Source organism: Trichoplusia ni, chromosome 10 (assembly GCF_003590095.1).
Source record: "Trichoplusia ni isolate ovarian cell line Hi5 chromosome 10, tn1, whole genome shotgun sequence".
Taxonomy (NCBI): domain Eukaryota; kingdom Metazoa; phylum Arthropoda; class Insecta; order Lepidoptera; family Noctuidae; genus Trichoplusia; species Trichoplusia ni.
Window position 1 is genome coordinate 2,230,895 of NC_039487.1, and position 12,343 is coordinate 2,243,237.

The window sequence follows — 12,343 nt, forward strand, 5'->3', positions numbered from 1 at the left end:
GTAAGACGTGACCAAGTAAAGGTGGGTTACTGACTGAGGGAGCTTTCTTACCTATTTATCTGGTCTTCACATTAACTAGCGAATTTGTGCTCATTTCCACGTAGTGACTGCACGAATATTCACTGTGTAATATGTTACGTTACACTCTGTAGCATCGGTCAGTACCGACCTTAACGTCACTCGCCCGTTTCAAAGACGAGTGTTTCCGATTTTGCCCCAACAGCAAAATGTAGCATTGGGGTAAATTGGGGAATTATTATCAGGAACACATTAGTTAACCATAGTTATAGTTATAACAGACTGGTGGTTTGTCGAGATTTTTGTGCTTAAAATATTCTGCACGTCATAAATAAGAATATGGAATTAGTAGATACTATTAGATATAGTATAGTAGCAACTACCTAAGTACAAAAATGACTTTCCTTTAGTGATAAAAAATCATATCTCATTTTTGATGTGAGAAAATGTCTTAAATATAATTGGCTAAAGTTTTGTTTATATTATAGTTTTGAGTTTGTTTAAAAAAGGCGACTTGAAACCTTCCATAGCGCGGGGGTAACTTATACAATGTTATAATTGTAATCGAATTAACTTATTACTGAAACTATGCTCATCATGTACTGCATCTTACATCCCACTAAAAAAACTAATTTCTAATATAAAAATCTTGAAGTATGCAATATTACGGAGCGTTTTTGTGCAAGTGGTATAAAGAAGATCCATCCATCATCATTATATAAAGGGTGAGATGGATATGAAGAAACTTGGGGTGATATATTATGGTGGAAAGATTATGGGTGACGGTGACGGCCGATAACGTCGTAAGCTGCACCCCGCTTTGAAATTTGCTTTCCTTTATAACTAGGTATAGTTAGCAACGAAAATGGAGGTACGTGGAATCCGACCGCTACCTCTGATAATTATGTGATTGTTGTCGAAGCGTACTAGCTATCGAAGCTCTGTAAATCCTCCACAACTGACTGTTTTACTGTAGTGGCCGTAGACCCATAAAATTCAATGAGTGATTTTGGTATGTAGGAATCGAAACGATTTTTTCAATGAAAATGAGGATGATATCATCATTAATCAATTGTTCTGTTGCCTTGAAATTCAAACATTATATTTCTTAATTTTTTTATTAGACGATAGTATAAAATAATTAAGCGTATTTTGTGGTGCTTACTTTTTCTTAAACTCCTGTCACTGACTGTACCTACAAAGTTTGCTATAGAAAACTGAATCGTCTCATGGTGATGGTTTGCACTGATCGATCGGGAACGCAGTTTTATGAAAATTACTTTACTTTTGCAGAAATGCAATTAAGTAGTGTGCAAATTGAATTTTAGTCGATTGTTATAAAATGTGGACGTTATGTAATGTTACGTCAAAAAAACGAGACCAAGAACTACATATATAATGCATTGATTTTTTTTAATATTTAGAATGAGGCCAGAAAGCGGTCGGTTCGAGGTGCAACGGGATAAGGGTATCGTAGAAGGTTCTGAGAAAAGTTGGACACTGAATTCTAGGACAAAAAATACTCTCAATAGACGTTAGCGTTCACAAAAATGCTAGGTACTCAATAATTTTTCCTATAAAAAATACGAAAATTTAAATACTATACCTCTTTTGGACGCATGGAAGCTGTCTTGCGGCGAGATGGTCTCCACTTGCGCGAGGAGCTTGGCTCGCGCAGTACCGCCCGGTCGGCGTTCACGCGCTCCACCGCGTACCGAAACGCTACCTCTTGCTTGTCATCCTCCGGATGGAATAGACCACCTGTGTAGAATGTTAAAAGTATTAGTTAAATATACCAAGAAATATTATACGTGTGAATGTAAGTCTTGTGTGTCACGATCATCATGAAACTTGGTACAAATATTTGTGGAGGTATTAGAAGAAATATAGGGTTCGTTTTACTCGAAGTAAAAACACGATTATGCTTTACAGCGATATAAGGGCGACTGCTAGTGTGTAATACACGAAAAACAAAAACAAAATAGCTCCGTATAGCTTCTGTTTAATTTATGTTAGGAAGCGAATCTATTTCATCACTCTCATTTAAAATCTGAACTGGCATGGTTACCCCACCCAACCAATGACTTCATAACCTAAGAAACGGCAATAATATAATAATTAAATGATAGACAAAGAATAGAACTAACTACATAAATGTTGTTTTATTCGAAAAAATATAAAATAACTTCAATAATCCAAGCGGGGGTTGGAACGAAAAGGTATTTCTATCGAGACGTCGTAATTTGAATGGAGAACGGTGTTCCAAATTATAATTCCATACTGGACTAGACTTTTACGCAAAGAATATTTTTTTCAATAGCGATTTTCTATTACCTCTGATAACATAAGGAGCTTTCACAATATCATTTTCATAAAATAACTAAAGTTAGATAAGATATTTCGCGTCTAACATAACAGTCTACCGAAAATCTGTCTAGCTTTTATTAGTACTTAATGTAGCAGAAGTCTATTTTGACAGAAAACATAGATTATTATTATCAATCATCTGCGTTCTACTTAGCCGTAACATCTCAGTCTGTCTGTAAAGTCCGACACTTGTAACAATTCGAGTGATTGACGACTCATTGGGGACAGTGACAAACTGATTGCGATTGAAATTTCCTTGCAGCTGTGGCTTATTGAAGTGTTTCTTCATATGTTTCGCTATTAGGTTATCCGTACTAATTTAAGAATTATTGTTGATGATAATTTATTGAAGAAGGAAAACTATAGAGCATTATGCTACGAGCTTTAAAAGCGGATAGTGGATTCCAAGTTAATAATGATGGCATTAGTCCACAAGCCTAAAATTTCAAATAAAATTTAAAATAAGTGATTTATAGATATCAGGCAGGCCTGCATGGTTTTTCTAGTTCAATTAATACTCTACATTTTAATTCGGCTTCTTTTTTAAGGGCTTTGTCATTGGAGAAAACTTAGAGCAACAAACTCACAGTAGAACGCCTGCTCTCAACCATAAGTTACTACAAAATTAATTCGCACAAATAAAGAGCACAAAGTAAATTGATTGTCGAATATCACGTACATCAAACTTTGACGACAAGTACTTCTAGAAGACTTATACGTATTAAATATCAAACGAACTTCTGCGAGTTACCTTGGGTCGGTGATCTGCCCCTAACTGGTAAAGTTTGTGACTTCAGATAGGCTGATATTTCCTCTTATTGGGTTTGAATGTTAATATAATATTCTTGATATTTTATTCAACTATTATTTCAATCGAGATGAAGATAAAATGTGCCGAACTTTATTGTATAAAATGTAGGTAAATACCATTTTAGGTTGACATGACTTTGACGTTGATTTTAAAAATATTTTTTGTGAGCTGAGTGTTTTATTCTAATAATATTATGAACTTGTTACAATATAATATTTTACATATAGGGATCCTAATGATAGCAATATAGTATTTAGACTTAAAACAGACTATTAATATAACAAAGTGAGCGGTCACAAGTGTATCGAATAAGTGGAGAAGATTTTGCATCACATAACACGGTTCAACATACCTTTAAAAAGTAAAAAAAAAACAAGTACTTGACTAATTTGCGCAAAGGAGATGACGAAGTATTTAATAAGATAAACTTATAAAAATAGACTAACTAAGTTACTCCAAAAGTGAGCAGTTTTCGCAAAATTTCATGCTCAGTCTGTTCCAAAATGCAGACGTTGGGTTGCACAAACTTCTGAAAACTTCATTATACTGCAGAAAAGTATCTATTCAATCTTTCATTCAATAGACAATTTAGTAAATTACGTAGATACTAAATAGGGTACTAGATAGGTAGGGGTAGGTTAATTCTTTTTTAATCTCTCACGTACTTTAATCAACACTTTTTTTATGACCTAATGTTTTTTTGTAACCAAAATGGTTGTGATACAGTGAATTGAAGTTTTATGAAAGTCACACCTTGCTTCAATTTTTTTATTTATTTTCAATGTATACTACAATGTAACCAGTAAAAGAAGATTCTTTATACTTATGGTGGCAAACAAGAATACATATCTATACTAGCTGTTGCCCACGACTTCGTCCGCGTGGTTTAGTTTACCATAGCAGCGCCATCTATTGATTACTTAGATACTCAGCCCGGTCGAAAGGTATCGACATCTGTTAGAATCAGTTGTAGTTAACAGATAATTGTGACTGTCAAATAATAACAGACAAATAATTATCAATAAATTAAAATTGCGACTATAATTTGATATTTAAACTATCCTATCTCTCAAGTTGGATCGAACTGCACATGGTGTGCGAATTTTATTATAATCAGTTAAGTGGTTTACGAGTCCATTGAGGACAAACATTGTGACACGAGATTTATATATATTAAAGATTTTCGTATGTATTTATGACCTAACCGATTGTCAAAAGAGGTCTACTTTACATATCCTGTCATTAAAACAACTTTACTACACGCTTAAATATTTGCAGGCTTTCCATAAATTGGTTGTAATATTGTAAGTTTAAAAAGTTCACAAAGAAAAACAAGAACATTGAGAGAATTAAACCAAGCAAAAAAATACAGAACAATTAAAATAAATGTTACGAAGATAAAAACGAAAGCAAATTAATCTAGAAAAACGTTTCTGCTTAAAGGACGGACTAATTATATTCAGATCATTACTTTATACATTATGGAAATTTAAACGGCTTTTAAATAAAAATCTTCACTGAACCTAGTCGTAATTTATCGCTTACTAGCTCTTTTCAGCGGTTTTATCCGCGTGGGGGACGGTTAAGGCTGCTAAAGCATAACAGATCTTTGACGCAGACGGATAAAAATTAACCCTGCATGTTAAGTTGTTAACCCGAGATGTCAGTTACCTCTGTGTTATTGAAATTGGCCTTACCGTTTGAGTTTGAAGAGGTGACAAACATACAAACACACTCACATCTTTCTCAGTCTCAAACTAAGCGAAGCTTGTATTATGACCGTCGTAATAAAAATACGACCATGACTACTGATAAAAATACTTCAATATTTCTAAATACAAACATAATATAGATATTTCACACCCAGACACAGAAAAAAGATCGTGCCCAAAAATTTGTCCTGGATGGGAATCGAACCCATGACCTCCATTATAGCAGTTAGGGTCACTAACCACTAGACCAACATTACAGGTCATACGATTACTTTTGAAACCTTACCTATTCGGATAGTATCAGGCAAGGCTGACAGATGGCCGAAGAATAGAATAAGGAATATCGCTTTCGCCCCTCTCATCCTGCAACAAAAAGATAATAATGTTATTTTTATTGACAACGAGATATAAACGTGGACTCGAGAATGATCGATTGTGGGCCAGTGTGTTCGATTTCGGAAACATTGAATTTTTGTATGATCTCGGTTTCTTTTATTGTATATGGACAATAAAATGTCGAGTGATGTATGTCTCTTTGAGAATTGTCGTATCATAAAAATCAAGCTTGTGTCCACGTGCGGGACAGAATTGTTTAGTGTTTAGAAGTAAATATTAGATAGGAAAAGTAGTAATAGGAGTAGTAGACGGTAAAGCGTCACGCAAATTTGGAAAATAATTTTCGTATCTTCGACAAAATTTAAATTGTTTCACAAAAACATTCAGAGATAGTGAAGCCTAGACTAATTGACTGATATCAAAGGTTACCAAGTATTTTTTAGTGTCAGTAATAATTTTTTTTATATATGACCAAGCATAACCCCTAAGTAGTAATTCCATTCCTTTTATTAGACATGGTATACCTTAAGGGCGTTCTCGTAAAAGAAAACGCTATTCTCTGTGCACTACCTTTCTTTTGTTTATGACTGAGAGCTCCAAGTATCATAGCTTTGCTTTTGTAGCCGGATCTATAGGCTTACCAGTAATCTCTACCTTCAACCCTTGACTAAATAACTAGATAATAATTAAAAGATCTGAACTGAACTATGAATCAAGTTCTTTTCTTGCTTTTATAACAATTAAGTCGTTTTTTATATTAAGACTTCTACTTTTTAATTATTTTGCTCGTGTAAAGCCGTATATAGAATTAATTAAATATTCAGTAATCTCCTTACGGCAAGACCGCGTCAGTTTACATCGGAACATCAAAGACTTGTGTCTAATTAACACGTTCGGTGCGGTATCGGGTTGATTGTACCTGATGCTAATCTTTCCTCCGGTGCGGGGCAAAAATTACTGTGTTAGCCGCTGGTGCGGGACAGATATATTTGGTCTCCCTATGAATATGAATGAGACGGTTAGTGTTTTGGAATTGCCTCGTCAAATAGATAATATAGGTTCGAAAAAATTGCATCGGGTTCTTACGACCCGATGCCGACTGAAGCAATATTTTTTACGTCTAGTGCGTTCATCGGTTCTAAACGACCCGATGCCCGATGACCCGATAGACGCACTAGATTACATGCTAGTTGAGCTAGTGAGGTGCGTGTGTTTCGATGCGTTTTTATGCAACTGAACTGAACATGAAGTTGAACATGAACCGATCCAGGAAAATGTTGTTTGAGCCATATGACGGTGAAAAGCCAAGGAAAAAAAAGTGAGCGAAGGTCCCCCAACACAAATAATATTGGGTAAGCGGAATATGAATGATAATGCCAACCCGTCAACTGGTCAAACATTACACGTCCAAAATACTGCAGTTAACAATCCCCAGCCACCACATTGACCCTCACCATAAACCAGTACAGCTTATAGTGAACGAATAGAAATATTGGAACAGAAAAGAATTCAGCCAACTTACGGTATAATTAATTTTACATGTTCAAAAGAAAATATATCATACATTTTATCGATGACGATGTTTTTTTTCTTGTCATCCACAGCACTAAAAACGTATCGATACTTTTAATAACCAGTGCGGATAACGGATCCTTAAGATCCGACAGACAATTCCTTTATTTACAAACAAACCCTTCAGTGGATCTATCTGCGATTTCAGCCTTTTATTGAGTGTTTATTTGTCAACATATTGTTATAAAAGAAAATGTTTTAATCATTATATCTATAAAGATAAGTCCATATAAACCAATGTAAGTCGATCGGATCTTTTTGACCCACCAACGCACCGGGAACAAGTCGTGCTTCGGATATAATCGACCCCATGCCGCACCAACTGAAAGTAATCAATTTTGACTAACGCAGTGAACGTGTTAAGTACACTAGTTTATTTTGCGTGGGTAGGTACTCTATGATAAACTAAACCAATAAATGTAATCACCTACAAATAGATAAGATGGACGAAAGTAAAATGAGAAGGATTCAGGGTCTTTAATTTTATATGTCATCACTTCAAGATTTGGTTATCTCGTTAACTAATTATATAAGTTCAAAGCTTTCCTTCATGTTGATATATAACCTGAATTAGTAAAAGATACATAAAAACTTAAAACGCCTTTATAAAAATATTTCGCGTGTTTATTTTCACCTAGTCTTTGCTTTATTTGCGAGACAAAAACAAAGCAAAAAGAAGATTGGTTTCTTTAGAGAAAATGTTCAAATAACATCGCAATGTATTCATATTTTAGTCTGCAACGGCTGTAGATTACCTAGACTGTAGCATCTAATCCTAATCACATTTGGTTAGATATTAGAATTTGTAAGATACTTTAATAAATATGTAAATTTGAAATGAGCTTTAGTGGTAAATCAATAAAGCTGACAATTAATATAAGCACAGACTGTTTCTTTTGTTTATCTTTAGTACACTTCAGTGTCCTTGTATTTTTGGCGGTTTTTGAGTCTCGGTAGCGGACAGTAAAACCAATATTTTGTACCTACACTATTGTCAGTGTCTATATCTATTTTATTTGTTAATTTAATCACCATATAGACGGTGCATAAAATTTTGCTTCTTATTGCATTCAAATTTCTGTGAAAAACCTCCTCCTGATCTTCTCCTAATGTTCAAATCAAGATGAATTAAAACCTAAGAACAAATCAATGTGTTCTTACTCCATAAAAAAGTATAGCATTCAAAAACAAAATCTTTGACTAGGTACTACCTAGTTCAAAAAACCAAAGGTAAAAATAAAAATATTTGTGACACAACGCCAAAAAAAAACTATCATACTTATACGTGTAGTTACATTCGAACCTAAAAGTAATTAAAGGTCAAAGCTGTTTGTGGAGTAAGTAAGTGTAGTCACGTCTTGAAACGAAGCAAATTGGTGTAGCGAACTTCATACACGGTAAGTAAACGAACTGTGAAATACATTAAACATATTAGCGCTCTTCGCCGTTTCAATTAGTGTTAATAACCATTGAGGAATACTAATAGTAGGGGATTTTGTTTTAATACGAGCTTATAAAAGCTATATAGGTTCAAAGCAGTGCAATATAGTCTTATATCAGTCTTCAAAATATTGATGTACCTACATAAGGCAGCATTTGACGTACGACAGATGGCTTAACAATTAGTTGTCAGAGGTGGAAAATGAATTATCTATATTTCTATACTAATATATAAAGCTGCAGAGTTTGTTTGCTTGTTTGAACGCGCTAATATCAGTAACTACTGGTTCGAATTGAAAAAATATTTTTGTGTTGAATAGACCATTTATCAAGGAAGGCTATAGGCTATATAACATCTCGCTGCGCAGCGAAGATACAATGGAAAATGTGGAAAAAACGGGGAAAATTCTAACCACGTGGACGAAGTCGCGGGCAACAGCTAGTGGTTATATAATGATATGGATAATAATAATAATGGTTTTCTCAGTTTTACGTCAAGTTCGACAAAACCTCTTCTGTTATCGCTCAAAAGTTACTCACTGTCTAAGATTTGTAGTGTCCAAAACTTTTAGATATGCCAATTTATCCAAATGGCTAGGAGTGGCATTTAAGAGATTAAAAAATATTTTATAAAATTAGTATTTATTAGTAACTAGCTTTGCTAAAGTTTTTTGCTGACGTTAATTAAACAAAAACTGCTGGCACATTATAACAGTTTTTATATAGAAAATAAGTTTTATTATGATTTGCTTTTATAAAAGTCTTATTAAGATCAAATGAGTCAAGTTTAACAAGACTACTTACGTTCTTCAGAATATTACTAAATAGAAAAACTATTTAAGTTTCGAGATCAGTTTCAAGATTAAGGATAGCTTTTTAATTAATTGTTTTAAACATTCCTTTTACATTATTAAGATTATTGGAAGATGACTCCAACTTATCGAGTATGACATCAAAACTACTCACTGACATTCCCTGAGAGTCTACCACCACGTTTTAATATAATATCGCTATGTTTGTATAAGCGTGACAGAGCGATACGCGGCGTAAAGCGGCATCTCTTTTTTCACACAGCCAAATATTTCTTTAAGCTGCTGTGGTAGGAACCTGCATAATAAAGTTTAGTTAATGTCCCTGTCAGGTTGGCAGGACCAAAACGATAAATAGGCGGAAAACTATACTTAAGTCGACATCTTCATTCATCCTCCCATTAACTTTCAAGTACCCCAAACTCAAAGATTCCGTGAAAAGGGGAACAAGAATAATGTTTTCCTCCGGTCATTCCGACTCGTTTGAGATTACCTCGACTCGTTAACTTAGCCAATAGCCATCGTGGCTATTATTTTTTAAACCCCGCAATCAACTCTTTTCGGAAAGGGGATTTATTTTTAAACGGAATCTCCAAATAGGATCGGATTTCGGGATCCATTCCATTCGGAATAAGCTCCAACATGCTGCGAAATGTTTCTCTTGTTTATTTGCTTTTGGTACGTGTGGTCTATCATAATCTATAGAAACTAACGCGTCGACAAAATAAAAAGAGTGACGAATAGTCGACGACCTCTACAAAATGTTTTTCCAATGTCTTTTCATAAATTATTAAGAAATTTGATGTAACCAATATTATAGTTTACTTTCAAGTACTTAGCCGTCTTTCTCAATGTTAATAGTATACAATAACAATAGGATACTGTATTATGTTAATTACCCTTCAGATAGATCTCCACTACAATGAGGTAAAACAAGAAAACATAAGAGACATCTCGACAGCTCACAAACAATAATAGCAGTATAACAATACAGGACTCATCCCTTTTGTTAAACAAATTAATTCTTAATACTTCTGAGCCGTCACTGCTCTGTTTCAAGTACTATCTGAGTTCCTTCCACATAATCTACCGAAAAACTGAATACATTATAACGTACTGCGGTAATTATCATTTATTATGAGACCGAAAATGGGCTTTACTGATACTAATCTCCACCTCTTACAGTACATTAAACTGACCTCATAATGAAATTATACGGCTAGGGTAGCAGTAATATTTAATTTTCAATTACAACACGAGGAAAAATCTGAATCTAAAACCAGGCTTGAGAGAAAATGATACGAAGAAATGAATGCAGTGTAAATACTATGAATGTTTTCATAAAAATGTTATGAATGAAATGCTATTTGTGGTTTCCTATTACATAAAGGACACACAAAGGAGCGAGGATACCGTGGGAAGAAACGAAGCTAAATAGATTTAGCTTCGTTTCTTCCCACGGTATCATTTCCCAACGTGACGTCAGGACGTTTCATCTTGACGCGAAAACAGGCTTTATCAGATCTCTGGCTATTTAAGAGTCAAAATACGAAATGCTCTCGAAACTGACGTTTGCACAGAAACGTGCCACTTACGTACAACAAATACGGAATTATTTATCCAAGAATTTCGAGCGTTGTTATTTTGAGACGAGAAATGTAACAACGAAATGGAAAATGCTGGCACTCTTATAAATAAAAAGCAAATTGGTTCTATTTGTTACAACCTCTATTGTTTACGATTGCCATAATCTTAGAAATATTGTTTTACCTAGACGATGAGAATACTTACTTGTAACCAGCGAAGGTTAGACCAACTAACCTATTGAATGAATGTGAAATTGTGGCTTACAATTGACATGTAAATTAAACGGCATTTTAATTAATGAGTATGTGGGGTACGTACCTGTATGCTACTCAATGTCACTCACACACGGAACACCTGTGTTATGTACACATCGTCACCAATTAATTTCCTACTACACGAATACACACTAACCATTCACTAACACCAATCACAAAATACATTTTCACGTTGTAATTAGCGCGGCTGTATACAAACGTTGGAAAAACTGGTTAATCGTTGCGTTTTGTGTAGAATATCGGTTTGGCACGTTATTCGGCTTTATTAATCGAATACGTATCGATTTGTATTCGAGAAGAGAATCGAGACGTGTGTGTATGTGAACCGGTAGAGCGTCCGGCGTCCGCCCGCGCCCGTGGCGTCGTCGAGCTGACGGCCGCGGGCAGGAGCGCAGAAGCCTCACCGCGCCTGCGTGCCGACACCCTGCTACTTAGTCCCCCATCCACTAATATCATTTACTCCAGGCAAATTATTTTACAAATTATTTTACACGATCAGAAAAAATATTTTTGCTATATTACTTGGGACAGCTTTGATAAAAGTTGATTGGGGTTACAAAAAATGATAAAATCAAACCATGAGCTGTTCTTTATTTTCATAAATCAGTAAAGAATTCGTATATTTTTGTGACAGTCTACATCAAAACTTAGATTAGTTTTTGAGATTAAATGATTATTCAGTTTTCTTCTTAATCTGCCATAGTTACAGTACAAATTATTTGGATGCATATCCGTAGTGGTCTAGCCCGCGTGCTCCGCACGCAGCCTGCCACCGTCCGTTGAACTTACGCCGAGGATTCGCATCGTCAACGCAAATTGTCTTTTCATTATTCACACCGCGATTATTTCGCCCTTTGACAGTAGACAATAAAAGGTTGTGTACAAGAATAAAGCGGTTTGCTATCAAGGAGACCAGAGAAATCCAATGTCTGCCTCTGTTGAGGAAATGAGGCGGAACAAATAAAATCTCATTATATCATTCCATATAAAATAAGCTTCCACATTTAGGAACAAATCAATAAAGTATAACGATTGTTAAAAGTCAAATCAACTTTCAGTTCAATCGTTCTGCAATATTTATGAACATACTTCAATAGAAGTAAATGTATTTATTGACCTCTTTCAATAGATATTATAGGCTTCTGATGTTCCCTAATTAGATAAAAAAATAGGTAACATCATTTTCCTTGAATTTCTTTTATGGCAATTAAGACTGATGTACAGTATTTAAGAACTGTAGAAATTAAACAAAGCGAGCGTTTTATAATGTGAATGAACGTGTGTAAAGTGTTGATCTGATTATAATAATTGTCACCAGGAAAACCTAACCGCTAATTAGCGGTTTATAATTTACCGACAAACTATTTGAACTTTAAAAAAGGTGTTGGAATAAATTGTTTTCGCAAAAACAAACAG

At 34.6% G+C, this 12,343-nt stretch overlaps 1 long non-coding RNA gene across 1 annotated transcript; it reads right to left on the reverse strand.

The window, feature by feature from the left end:
• Positions 1 to 1,694: 1,694 nt before the first annotated feature.
• Positions 1,695 to 11,748, reverse strand: LOC113497999. The gene is made up of 3 exons (XR_003400945.1): positions 10,971 to 11,748; positions 5,195 to 5,271; positions 1,695 to 1,779 (listed from the first exon to the last, which is right to left on the reverse strand). It is a non-coding gene; the product is annotated as an uncharacterized LOC113497999 (long non-coding RNA).
• Positions 11,749 to 12,343: the final 595 nt, after the last annotated feature.